Below are 14016 nucleotides of genomic sequence, written 5' to 3' on the forward strand. Positions count from 1 at the left end.
TCAACCAATACTAGATTCGCTTGACTAAATCAACCACTAAACTAAAATTGCTCAATCCTTCAATCCTTGTAGGATCGACCTCACTCATGTGAGTTATTATTACTTGATGCGACTCGGTACACTTGCCGGTGAGTTTTAGGTGTTTTGAATTCGTTTTCCAAAATATCCCATCACCCAAATGATACACACCCTCACTAGCCTAAGCTAATCAAAGATCCAAATTAAGGACATTTATTATTTTTCGCTTATGGGTAGTGATGTGCTAACATTAAAAGCAAAAGGGATTAGATAGGCTCAAAATTGGCTAGCAATGGTTGATGAAAGGTAGGCCATTTGGGTAAGTGAGCTAAATAAAATGATGGCCTCAATCATATAAATGCATGTATACATGGAATAATGGACATAAAGAATCAAACAAATCAATGATCACAATCGTAGAAAGAGAACAATGCACACAAGAATGAAAATAAGTGGTTATATGACGTAACCACACAATTGGGCTCAAAACTCACATGCTTGTGTTCTTAGCTCAAAAACCATGTTCCAAAATAAATTCTTCAAGCAAGTTCATTACAAATTTTTTTTTTCAAATTGGTAGGGTACCCTAAAAACAGTTTCTTGGAAAAGAAATCATTGCCCTAACCAAGTAGTCCTAACATAAAAAGAAATGGTGAAATATGTACAAATTCTAACTAACATGCAACCTATCATGCAATGCAACAACTAACTAACAAAGACAAAAATTAAGAATTGGTGTTGAAAAAAGAAGTTGTTACCCATGGAGGTCGGTCGGACGACCTCCCCACACTTAGAAATTTGCACCGTCCTCGGTGCATGCAAAGAAAAGCAAGGTGGGCGGGTGATGAGCGAATAATTTATATGCTTTTTGGCATTATTTTTACATAGTTTTTAGTATGATTTAGTTAGTTTTTAGTATATTTTTATTAGTTTTTAAATAAAATTCACATTTTTGGACTTTACTATGAGTTTGTGTGTTTTTCTGTGATTTCAGGTATTTTCTGGCTGAAATTGAGGGACTTGAGCAAAAATTATATTTAGAGGTTGAAGAAGGACTGCAGATGCTGTTAGATTCTGACCTCCCTGCACTCAAAGTGGATTTTCTGGAGCTACAAAACTCCAAATGGCGCGCTCTTAATTGCGTTGAAAATTAGACATCTAGGGCTTTCCAGCAATATATAATATTCCATACTTTGCCCAAGTTTAGACGACACAAACTGGCATTCAACGCCAGTTCCATGCTGCATTCTGGAGTTAAACACCAGAAACAGGTTGCAAAGTGGAGTTAAACGCCAGAAACAGGTTACAAACTGGCGTTCAACTCCAAGAGAAGCCTCTACACGTGTAAAGCTCAATGCTCAGCCCAAGCACACAATAAGTGGGCCCCAGAAGTGGATTTCTGTATCATTTACTCATTTCTGTAAACTCTAGTAACTAGTTTAGTATAAATAGGACTTTTTACTATTGTATTTACATCTTTGGATTATCTTTTGATCTTTAGATCATGTTTGGGGGCTGGCCATTCGGCCATGCCTAGACCTTATCACTTATGTATTTTCAACGGTAGAGTTTCTACACTCCATAGATTAAGGTGTGGAACTCTGCTGTTCCTCATGAATTAATTCAAAGTACTACTATTTTTCAATTCAATTCAAGCTTATTCCTTCTCTAAGATATCCATTCGCACCCAAGAACATGATGAATGTGATGATTATGTGACGCTCATCATCATTCTCACCCATGAACGCGTGCTTGACAAACACTTCCGTTCTACATGCAAACAAGCTAGAATGAGTATCTCTTAGATATCTAATACAGAGGACCGAGTCCGAGATATTAGAATCTTCGTGGTATAAGTTAGAACCCATGGACGACCATTCTTGAGATCCGGAAAGTCTAAACCTTGTTTGTGGTATTCCGAGTAGGATCTGGGAAGGGATGGGTGTGACGAGCTTCAAACTCGCAAGTGCTGGGCGTAGTGACAGACGCAAAAGGATAGTAAATCCTATTCCAGTATGATCGAGAACCGACAGATGATTAGCTATGCAGTGACAGCGCATTGGACCATTTTCATAGAGAGGATGGGATGTAGCCATTGACAATGGTGATGCCCTACATAAAGCTTGCCATGGAAAGGAGTAGGAATGATTGGATGAAGACAGCAGGAAAGCAGAGGTTCAGGAGGAACGAAAGCATCTCTATACGCTTATCTGAAATTCTCACCAAAGAATTACATAAGTACCTCTATCTTTATTTTACGTTTTATTTATCTTTTTTATTATCAATTCACCATAACCATTTGAATCCTCCTGACTGAGATTTACAAGGTGACCATAGCTTGCTTCAGGTCGACAATCTCCGTGGGATCGACCCTTACTCACGTAAGGTTTATTACTTGGACGACCCAGTGCACTTGCTGGTTAGTTGTGTGAAGTTGTGATAAAGAGTTAAGATTACAATTGTGCGTACCAAGTTGTTGGCACCATTGATGATCACAATTTCGTGCACCAAGTTTTTGGCACCGTTGCCGGGGATTGTTCGAGTTTGGACAACTGACGGTTCATCTTGTTGCTCAGATTAGGTAATTTTATTTTAATTTTAAACTTTTTATTTCTTATTTTCGAAAAATACCAAAAAAAAATTAAATATTTTCAAAAATATTTTTATTCAGAATTTTTAAGAATGAATTCTAGTGTTTCAGATGATGCTTCTATCATCACAGGAGCTAGTTGATTCCCATCAATTTGGCTATTGTATGCAATGTCCTGCTGAAGCTTGTTCTGCCCTGTCTAATCTCTTTAGACTGAAGCTTTAGACTAACATTGCATGATTCTTGGAATTCTTATTAAAAATTTTGAAATCCTTATTTTCTTTTTCAAAATAATTTTCGAAAAATACCAAAAACATTAATAAATTCATAAAAACCAAAAATTTTGTGTTTCTTGTTTGAGTCTAGTGTCAGTTTTTAAGTTTGGTGTCAATTGCATGCTTTTAAAATTTGTGAATTTTTTCGAAAAATTCATGCATTGCATTCTTCATGATCTTCAAGTTGTTCTTGACAAGTCTTCTTGTTTGATCTTCATATTTTCTTGTCTTGTGTCTTTTCTTGTTTTTTATATGCATTTTTGAATTCTTAGAGTCTAAATATAAAAAATTTCTAAGTTTGGTGTCTTGCATGTTTTCTTTTCTTAAAATTTTTTCAAAAATAAGTTCTTGGTGTTCATCTTGACATTCAAAGTGTTCTTGGTGTTCATCTTGACATTCATAGTGTTCTTGCATGCATCATTTGTTTTGATCCAAAATTTTCATGCATTGAGTCTTTTTGATATTTTTCTCTCTCATCATTAAAATTCAAAAATAAAAAAAATATCTTTCCCTTTTTCACTCATAAATTTTCGAAAATTTGAGTTGACTTTTTCAAAATTTTTTAAAATTTAGTTGTTTCTTATGAGTCAAATCAAATTTTCAATTTAAAAATTCTATCTTTTTCAATTCTTTTTCAAAAATCAAATCTTTTTCAATTTTTCTTTCATATTTTCGAAAATTTCAAATTAATTTTCAAAATCTTTTTCTTATTTTTATTCCATATTTTCGAATTCAATGCTAACAATTAATGTGATTGATTCAAAATCTTTTTCTTATTTTCTTTTTGTTTCTTGTTAGTCAAGTAATCAACTTTAATTTTCAAAATCAAATCTTTTTAAATTTCTTTTTCAAATATTTTTCAAAATAAATTTCAATCACATCTTTTTCAAAATCAATTTCAAAATCTTTTCAAATTTGATTTTCAAATCTTTTTCAATTAACCACTTAACTACCTAACTAATTCGCTCTCTCTAATTTTCGAAAATCCCTTCCCTCTTTTTCAAAATTCCCTTTTTTCTAACTAATTGTTTTAATTTTTAATTTAATTTGATTTCAATTTTAATTTTCGAATTTTAACTTTAATTTTAAAATATTTTTATTTTATTTATTTAAATTTTCGAATTCTTCTCTTCCTCACCTCCTTCTATTTATTTATTCATCTACTAACACTTCTCCTCCACCCAAAAATTCAAACCCCATCCCCTTCTCTATGTTCGAATTTTTCCTCTTCTCCTTCTTACATTCTTCTCTTCTTATACTTGCATAAGGAATCTCTATACTGTGACATAGAGGATTCCATATTTTCTTTTGTGTTCTCTTCTTTTTCATATGAGTAGGAATAAGGATAAGAACATTCTTGTTGAAGCTGATCCTGAACCTGAAAGGACTCTGAAGAGGAAGCTAAGGAAAGCTAAAGCACAACTCTCTGGAGAAAATCTGACAGAAATTTTCAAAAAACAAGAAAACATGGCCGAAAATAATAACAATGCAAGGAAGATGCTTGGTGACTTTACTGCACCAAATTCCAATTTACATGGAAGAAGCATCTCAATCCCTACCATTGGAGCAAACAACTTTGAGCTTAAACCTCAATTAGTTTCTCTGATGCAACAGAACTGAAAGTTTCATGGACTTCCATCAGAAGATCCTTTTTAGTTCTTAACTGAATTCTTGCAGATCTGTGATACTGTTAAGGCCAATGGGGTTGATCTCGAGGTCTACAGGCTTATGCTTTTCCCATTTCTGTAAAAGACAAAGCTAGAGTATGGTTGGACTCTCAACCTAAAGATAGCCTGAACTCTTGGGATAAGCTGGTCACGGCTTTCTTAGCCAAGTTCTTTCCTCCTCAAAAGCTTAGCAAGCTTAGAGTGGATGTTTAGACCTTCAGACAAAAGGAAGGTGAATCCCTCTATGAAGCTTGGGAGAGATACAAGGAACTGACCAAAAAGTGTCCTTCTGACATGCTTTCAGAATGGACCATCCTGGATATATTCTATGATGGTCTGTCTGAGCTATCAAAGATGTCACTGCACCATTTTGCAGGTAGATCCATTCACCTAAAGAAAACGCCTGCAGAAGCTCAAGAACTCATTGATATGGTTGCAAATAACCAGTTCATGTACACTTCTGAAAGGAATCCTGTGAATAATGGGATGCCTATGAGGAAGGGAGTTCTTGAAATTGATACTCTGAATGCCATATTGGCTCAGAATAAAATATTGACTCAGCAAGTCAATATGATCTCTCAGAGTCTAAATGGATTGAAGGAATCATCCAACAGTACTAAAGAGGCATCTTCTGAAGAAGAAGCTTATGATCCTGAGAACCCTACAATAGCAGAGGTGAATTACATGGGTGAACCCTATGGAAACACCTATAATCCCTCATGGAGAAATCATCCAAATTTCTCATGGAAGGATCAACAAAAGCCTCAACAAGGCTTTAATAATGGTGGAAGAAACAGGTTTAGCAATAGCATGCCTTTTCCATCATCCACTCAGCAACAGACAGAGAGTTCTGAGAAGAATCCATCTAGCTTAGCAAATATAGTCTCTGATCTATCTAAGGCCACTGTAAGTTTCATGAATGAAACACGGTCCTCCATTAGGAATTTGGAGGCACAAGTGGGCCAGCTGAGTAAAAGAGTCACTGAAACTCCTCCTAGTACACTCCCAAGCAATACAGAAGAGAATCCAAAAAGAGAGTGCAAGGCCATTGATTTAACCATCATGGCCGAACCTACAAGGGAGGGAGAGGACGTGAATCCCAGTGAGGAAGACCTCCTGAGACGTCCAGTGATCAACAAGGAGTTTTTCTCTGAGGAACCAAAGGAATCTGAGGCTCATCTAGAGACCATAAAGATTTCTTTGAATCTCCTTATGCCATTCATGAGCTCTGATGAGTATTCTTCTTTTGAAGAGAATGAAGATGTCACTGAAGAGCAAGTTGCCAAGTACCTTGGTGCAATCATGAAGCTAAATGCCAAATTATTTGGTAATGAAACTTGGGAAGATGAACCTCCCTTGCTCATCAATGAACTGAGTAATCTGGATCAACTGACATTGCCTCAGAAGAAACAGGATCCTAGAAAGTTTTTAATACCTTGTACCATAGGCACCATGACCTTTGAGAAGGCTCTATGTGACCTTGGGTCAGGGATAAACCTCATGCCACTCTCTATCATGGAGAAACTGGGAATCTTTGAGGTGCAAGCTGTCAGAATCTCATTAGAGATGGCAGACGACTCAAGAAAACAGGCTTATAGACAAGTAGAGGACGTGCTAGTAAATGTTAAAGGCCTTTACATCCCTGCTGATTTCATAATCCTAGACACTAGGAAGGATGAGGATGAATCCATCATCCTTGGAAGACCCTTCCTAGCCACAGCAAGAACTGTGATTGATGTGGACAGAGGAGAATTGATCCTTCAATTGAATGAGGACAACCTTGTATTTAAAACTCAAAGATCTCCTTCTCTAACCATAGAGAGGAAGCATAAAAAGCTTCTCTCACTACAGAGTCAACCAAAGCCCCCAAAGTCAAACTCTAAGTTTGGTGTTGGGAGGCCAAAACCAAACTCTAAGTTTGGTGTTGAACTCCCACATTCAAACTCTAAGTTTGGTGTTGGGAGGTTCCAACAATGCTCTGAACATCTGTGAGGCTCCATGAGAGCTCACTCTCAAGCTATTGACATTAAAGAAGCGCTTGTTGGGAGGCAACCCAACGTTATCTAATCATATTTATTTATTTTCCATTGTTATTTTATGTGTTCTTTAGGTTGATGATCATGTGAAGTCACAAAAACCACTGAAAAATCAAAAATAGAATAAAAAATAAGAATGAAAAATAGCACACCCTGGAGGAGAACAGTCTGGCATTTAAATGCCAGAAACAAGCATCTGTCTGGCGTTTAACGCCAGAAACAGGCACCAAGCTAGCGTTTAACGCCAGAAACAAGCATCTACCTGGCGTTAAACGCCAGAACAGAGCATGGAAGTGGCGTTTAACGCCAGAAACAGGCAGCAGTCTCGCATTAAATGCCAGGATTGCATGTATAGGGCGTTTTACACGTCTAAAGGGTCCAGGGATGAAAAATCCTTGACACCTCAGGATCTATTGACCCCGCAGGATTCCCACATGATCTGTGGACCCCATAGGATCCTCACCACTTCTTCTCTCCCCTTCACACCTTTTCATAACTCTCTTCCCCAAATACCCTTCACCAATCACTTCAATCACTCTTTCCCATCCCCCCCCCACCACTCACATCCATCTTCTCTTCCCCATAAATCCCACCTACCTTCAAATTCAAAATATTTTCCCTCCTAAACCCAACCCTAATGGCCGAAACTTAACCCTCTCCCCCTCCTATATAAACCCCTCATTCCTTCTTCATTTTCACACAACACAACCCTAACTTCTCACCTTGGCCGAAAACACCTCACCCCCCATCTCCCCCATTTTCTTCCTCGGGAACGAGCAAACATTTTAAGTTTGGTGTGGTAAAAGCATAGATTTTTGTTTCTTCATAACCATTTATGGCACCTAAGACCAGAGAAACCTCTAGAAAGAGGAAAGGGAAGGCAATTGCTTCCACCTCTGAGTCATGAGAGATGGAAAGATTCATCTCAAAGGTCCATCAAGACCACTTCTATGAAGTTGTGGCCAAAAAGAAAGTGATCCCTGAGGTTCCTTTCAAGCTCAAGAAGAATGAGTATCAGGAGATCCAACTTGAAATCCAAAGAAGAGGTTGGGAAGTTCTCACCAACCCCATTCAACAAGCAGGATCCTAATGGTTCAAGAGTTCTATGCAAACGCATGGATCACTAGGAACCATGATCAAAGTGTGAACCCGAATCCAAAGCATTGGCTTACCATGGTTCGGGGGAAATACTTAGATTTCAGTCCGGAAAATGTAAGGCTGGCGTTCAACTTGCCAATGATGGAAGAGAACGCACGCCCCTACACAAGAAGGGTCAACTTTTATCAAAGGTTGGACCAAGTCCTCATAGACATATGTGAGGAAGGAGCTCAATAGAAAATTGACTCAAGAGGCAAGCCGGTTCAATTAAGAAGGCACGACCTCAAACCAGTGGCTAGGGGATGGCTAGAGTTCATTCAACACTCAGTCATTCCTACTGGTAACCGGTCTGAAGTTACTATAGACCGGGCCATCATGATCCATAATATCATGATTGGAGAGGAAGTGGAAGTTCATGAGATTATACCTCAAGAACTTTACAAGGTGGCTGACAAGTCCTCCACTTAGGCAAGGTTAGCCTTTCCTCACCTCATATGCCACCTCAGCAATTCGGCTGGAATTGACATAGAGAGAGACATCCTCATTGAAGAGGATAAGCCCATCACTAAGAAAAGGGTGGAGAAAATAAGAGATCATGGACCTCAACATGAGCATGAGGAAATTCCTCACCATGAAATCCCTGAGATGCCTCAGGGGATGCACTTTCCTCCACAAAATTATTGGGAACAAATCAACACTTCCCTAGGAGAATTAAGATCCAACATGGGACAACTAAGGGTGGAGCATCAAGAGCACTCCATCATCCTCCTTGAAATTAGAGAAGATCAAAGAGCTATGAGGGAGGAGCAAGAAAGACAAGGAAGAGACATAGAGGAGCTCAAGAGCACCATTGGTTCTTCAAGAAGAGGAAGACACCACCCTCACTAAGGTGGACTCATTCCTTAATCTCCTTGTCTATTTATTTTCTGTTTTCGGTTTCCATGCTTCATGTTTAATTATGTTTGTGTCTTTACTATATGATCATTAGTGTCTAAGTGTCTATGCCTTAAAGTTATGAATATGAATCCATCACCTCTCTTGATTGAAAAATGTTTCAAAAACAAAAGAACAAGAAGTACATGGTTTCGAATTTATCCTTGAAACTAGTTTAATTATTTTGATGTGGTGGCAATACTTTTTGTTTTCTGAATGTATGCTTGAACAGTGCATATGTCTTTTGAATTTGATGTTTATGAATGTTAAATATGTTGGCTCTTGAAGAATAAGGAAAAAGGAGAAATGTTATTTGATAATCTGAAAAATCATAAAAATGATTCTTGAAGCAAGAAAAAGCAGTGAATACAAAAGCTTGTAGAAAAAAAAAATGGCGAAAAAAAAAGAGAAAAAGAAAAAGCAAGCAGAAAAAGCCAAAAGCTCTTTAAACCAAAAGGCAAGAGCAAAAAGCCAATAGCCCTTAAAACCAAAAGGCAAGGGTAATAAAAAGGATCCAAGGCTTTGAGCATCAGTGGATAGGAGGGCCTAAAGGAATAAAATCCTGGCCTAAGCGGCTAAACCAAGTTGTCCCTAACCATGTGCTTGTGGTGTGAAGGTGTCAAGTGAAAACTAGAGACTGAGCGGTTAAAGTTGAGGTCCAAAGCAAAAACAGAGTGTGCTTAAGAACCCTAGACACCTCTAATTGGGGACTTTAGCAAAGCTGAGTCACAATCTGAAAAGGTTCACCCAGTTATGTGTTTGTGGCATTTATGTATCCGGTGGTAATACTGGAAAACAAAGTGCTTAGGGCCACGGCCAAGACTCATAAAGTAGCTGTGTTCAAGAATAAACATACTGAACTAGGAGAATCAATAACACTATCTGAATTCTAAGTTCCTATAGATGCCAATCATTCTGAACTTCAATGGATAAAGTGAGATGCCAAAACTATTCAAGAGGCAAAAAGCTACAAGTCCCGCTCATCTGATTGGAGCTAAGTTTCATTGATATTTTGGAATTTATAGTATATTCTCTTCTTTTTATCCTATTTGATTTTCAGTTGCTTGGGGACAAGCAACAATTTAAGTTTGGTGTTATGATGAGCGGATAATTTATACACTTTTTGGCATTACCTTTACATAGTTTTTAGTATGATTAAGTTAGTTTTTAGTATATTTTAATTAGTTTTTAAATAAAATTCACATTTCTGAACTTTACTATGAGTTTGTGTGGTTTTCTGTGATTTCAGGTATTTTCTGGCTGAAATTGAGGGACTTGAGCAAAAATCAGATTCAGAGGTTGAAGAAGGACTGCAGATGCTGTTGGATTCTAACCTCCCTGCACTCAAAGTGGATTTTCTGGAGCTACAGAACTCCAAATGGTGCGCTCGCAAATGCGTTGGAAAGTAGACATCCAGGGATTTCCAGAAATATATAATAGTCCATACTTTGCCCAAGTTTAGATGACACAAACTGGTGTTCAACGCCAGTTCCATGCTGCATTCTGGAGTTAAACGCCAGAAACAGGTTGCAAAGTGGAGTTAAACGCCAGAAACAGGTTACAAACTGGCGTTCAACTCCAAGAGAAGCCTCTACACGTGTAAAGCTCAATGCTCAGCCCAAGCACACACCAAGTGGGCCCCAGAAGTGGATTTCTGCATCATTTACTCATTTCTGTAAACCCTAGTAACTAGTTTAGTATAAATAGGACTTTTTACTATTGTATTTACATCTTTGGATTATCTTTTGATCTTTAAATCACGTTTGGGGCTGGCCATTCGGCCATGCCTGGACCTTATCACTTATGTATTTTCAACGGTAGAGTTTCTACACTCCATAGATTAAGGTGTGGAACTCTGCTATTCCTCATGAATTAATACAAAGTACTACTGTTTTTCTATTCAATTCAAGCTTATTCCTTCTCTAAGATATCCATTCGCACCCAAGAACATGATGAATGTGATGATTATGTGACGCTCATCATCATTCTCACCCATGAATGCGTGCTTGACAAACACTTCCGTTCTACATGCAAACAAGCTAGAATGAGTATCTCTTAGATATCTAATACAGAAGACCGAGTCCGAGATATTAGAATCTTCGTGGTATAAGTTAGAACCCATGGACGGCCATTCTTGAGATCCAGAAAGTCTAAACCTTGTCTGTGGTATTCCGAGTAGGATCTGGGAAGGGATGGGTGTGACGAGCTTCAAACTCACGAGTGCTAGGCGTAGTGACAGACGCAAAAGGATAGTAAATCCTATTCCAGTATGATCGAGAACCGACAGATGATTAGCCATGCAGTGACAGCGCATTGGACCATTTTCATAGAGAGGATGGGATGTAGCCATTGACACATGTAGCTTGCCATGAAAAGGAGTAGGAATGATTGGATGAAGACAGCAGGAAAGCAGAGGTTCAGGAGGAACGAAAGCATCTCTATACGCTTATCTGAAATTCTCACCAAAGAATTACATAAGTACCTCTATCTTTATTTTACGTTTTATTTATCTTTTTTGTTATCAATTCACCATAACCATTTGAATTCGCCAGACTGAGATTTACAAGGTGACCATAGCTTGCTTCAGGCCGACAATCTCTGTGGGATCGACCCTTACTCACGTAAGGTTTATTACTTGGACGACCCAGTGCACTTGCTGGTTAGTTGTGCGAAGTTGTGATAAAGAGTTGAGATTACAATTGTGCGTACCAAGTTGTTGGCGCCATTGATGATCACAATTTCATGCACCAGCGGGTTGCTACAATTGATGAGCTCCTTCAAAAGGTTGTGCGGGTGAACTTGTTTGTTGCCCCATTTAGAAGCTTTCTCATTCCTTTTCTTCTTGGTGGCCAACCTCAAAGGAGAGAAAAAGAAAGAAAATTAAGCCTATAGCAAAGACATTAAAGCAAATAGAACATAGGCGGGGGCTAATGCCAAATAAGAATAGGGTCCTCACTACATGTTAGCTACGCATGTAAGTGAGAGAGCAAAATAGGCAAAGGCATATCAATTAATACTGGATGCAAGTATAGAGTCAAAGCATAGGCAAATGACATGAAGAACATGTTGCATCAAGCTTAATCAATAATTGACACAAACAAGATTAATGATAAGTATGAGAGCAATTGGTCCCATCCTAGCTCAACGATGATGAGGTACAAAAACAAGGGATCATGAGTCAAGAAGAATTAAAGCACTAATCTTATGTGTAGAGCAAGTATTACGATTAATTCCAAACAAGTCACAAAGGACCAAGATTAACCAAGAAATTCTCAACAATTGAATATAAGAATCCAACACCATTATTAAAACAAAAAACTTAGAAAATAAAATGGAAAACAAGTTAAAAAAATAAAATGGAAGAAAAGAAATTTTTTTTTTAACTGGCGCGGACGCGTCATGCACGCTTCCGCGCCGATGCGCAGTTTGGCCAAAGGACGCGGACGCGCCAGGTGCACGCACGCGTGGCTTGCAGGCACAGAATAGGCACAAGCTAGGCATAACTCTCTGGAACATGTACCAGGAGGGAAGGTGGCGCTATCGGTGCGCACGCGCACAGCATGCGTCCGCGCACATTGCGCGATTAGCTTGAAGGACGCGAATGCGCCAGGTGCGCGCACGCGCGGATGGTTTTTGCTTCAGGCATGGAGGGGTGAAATTTTTACATCCACGTGTACGCGTACATGGCGTGTCCGCGTGGATGGTGGAAAATGCTTGAGGCGCGCGTACGCGCAAGGTGCACGCACGCGCGGGTTGGTGCTCTGTTTTTCAAAATTCTTCCATGTTCTTGCACCAATCCAAGCATTCCAAACTTCCAAACAGCTACCCAAACACCTTCAAACCTTATTTAACATACTAAACTACCAACTCAACAAGATATGAAATTAAACTAATTACCAATATATACAAAAGGAAAAGTGAAAAGATATTACCATGGTGGGGTGTCTCCCACCTAGCACTTTGGTTTATTGTCCTTAAGTTGGACTTATGGGGAGCTCCTCTTAAGGTGGCTTGTGCTTGAAGTTATCCTTGAACATCCTCCAATGCTTGAGTCTCCAATAAGCTCCATTCTTCAATTTTAATAACTTCAAGCTTTGATGGAGTTCTTCACAAACCATGAGCTCCCAAATTTGATTCTCCTTGTGCGATCCGGGATCCCACACTTTGTTTTGACACCCATCTTCAAATTGATCATCATGATTCCAATTGGTGGCGTCACCTTAGAATTCTCAATTAAGGATCCAAACATTCTTCTAGACCCATGCAATTTGGTTCTACACCAACCATTACTATTCAACTTCGAGCATGCAACCAGCATGAACTTAGAGTGATGTGTCCAACCACTACACAACTCTCTCTTACTTTTAACTCCACAAAGAGCTTTAAGTTGACCATCATTTTCAAGCAAACCATATTCAAGTGAGAAATTAAAGCTTAGGGATAGGAATTTTACCCACTTGAATGTTGTATTGGATGGTGACTTAGGAAGGGGTGGTCCTAATGATCTTGCAAGTTCCACTCCTTTGTGCTCTTCTTTGACTACCTCCACCTCTTCACAAGCTTCTTCAAATTCAACCTCTTCCTCTTGGTAGCTCTCTTCCAATTCAATCTCTTCTTCATTGCTTACCAAGGGCATGGGAGGTTGTGCATCTTCTTCTTTGATCTCAATTTCAAGCCCAATGGGAGAGGCTTCATTTGTAGATAGGAACTCCTCAATGATTGAATCCATCTCTTGATCAACCTCTTCAAAGTTTTCCACCATGATATGCCATGGAGGTTGTACACCCTCCTCAACATCAATATCAAGCTTCTTGAAAGAGGGCTCTATAATGATACATTCCCAGGAACTTCCAACATCTCCTAGGTCTTCAACCACTCCTTCCGGCTCAATTGTCTCATCTTCCTCCACTAGTGGCAATTCTTTCTTTAACTCCTCTTCTTCATCTTGAAGCTCTAAACTCACTCCCTCACTATGCTCCTTGATTGCTTCTCCACATTCAACAATGGGAGTGCCTTGGTTGCTTAGGCTTAGTTCGGATCGCCGCCAGCGATTTCTGAAGCATTTTTGGGCCCAATCCAACTCATTTCTGATGCTATTGAACCCAAGGATTGAAGGGGGAATGAACCAAGTAGTCATAGTTTAGTTTTCATCCTGTTTTAGGTAGAATTCTAGAGAGAGAAGCTTTCTCTTCTCTCTAGAATTTAGGGTAGTTTAGGTTTAATTTTCTTAAATCCAATTTTCAATTCTTCTTTTGATTTTAATTCTAATTATATTTTAGTGTTCTATTGTCTTAATCTTCTTAGTTTTCTTGTTAATTTCCATTTTATGCTCTCTTTTATGTTCATGGATGCTCTTGTTGGATTTGATTTACATTTAATGAAATTTAATGTTTGAAGTT

General features: G+C 38.6%; 1 non-coding gene across 1 annotated transcript; it reads right to left on the reverse strand.

Annotated features, from left to right (window-relative positions):
• Positions 1-4742: 4742 nt before the first annotated feature.
• Positions 4743-4850, reverse strand: LOC148570831 (small nucleolar RNA R71). Its single transcript, XR_015908576.1, has one exon. It is a non-coding gene; the product is annotated as a small nucleolar RNA R71 (small nucleolar RNA).
• Positions 4851-14016: the final 9166 nt, after the last annotated feature.

The sequence above is a fragment of the Arachis ipaensis genome, chromosome B3, assembly GCF_059453495.1.
Source record: "Arachis ipaensis isolate K30076 ecotype BB chromosome B3, ASM5945349v1, whole genome shotgun sequence".
Lineage (NCBI taxonomy): Eukaryota > Viridiplantae > Streptophyta > Magnoliopsida > Fabales > Fabaceae > Arachis > Arachis ipaensis.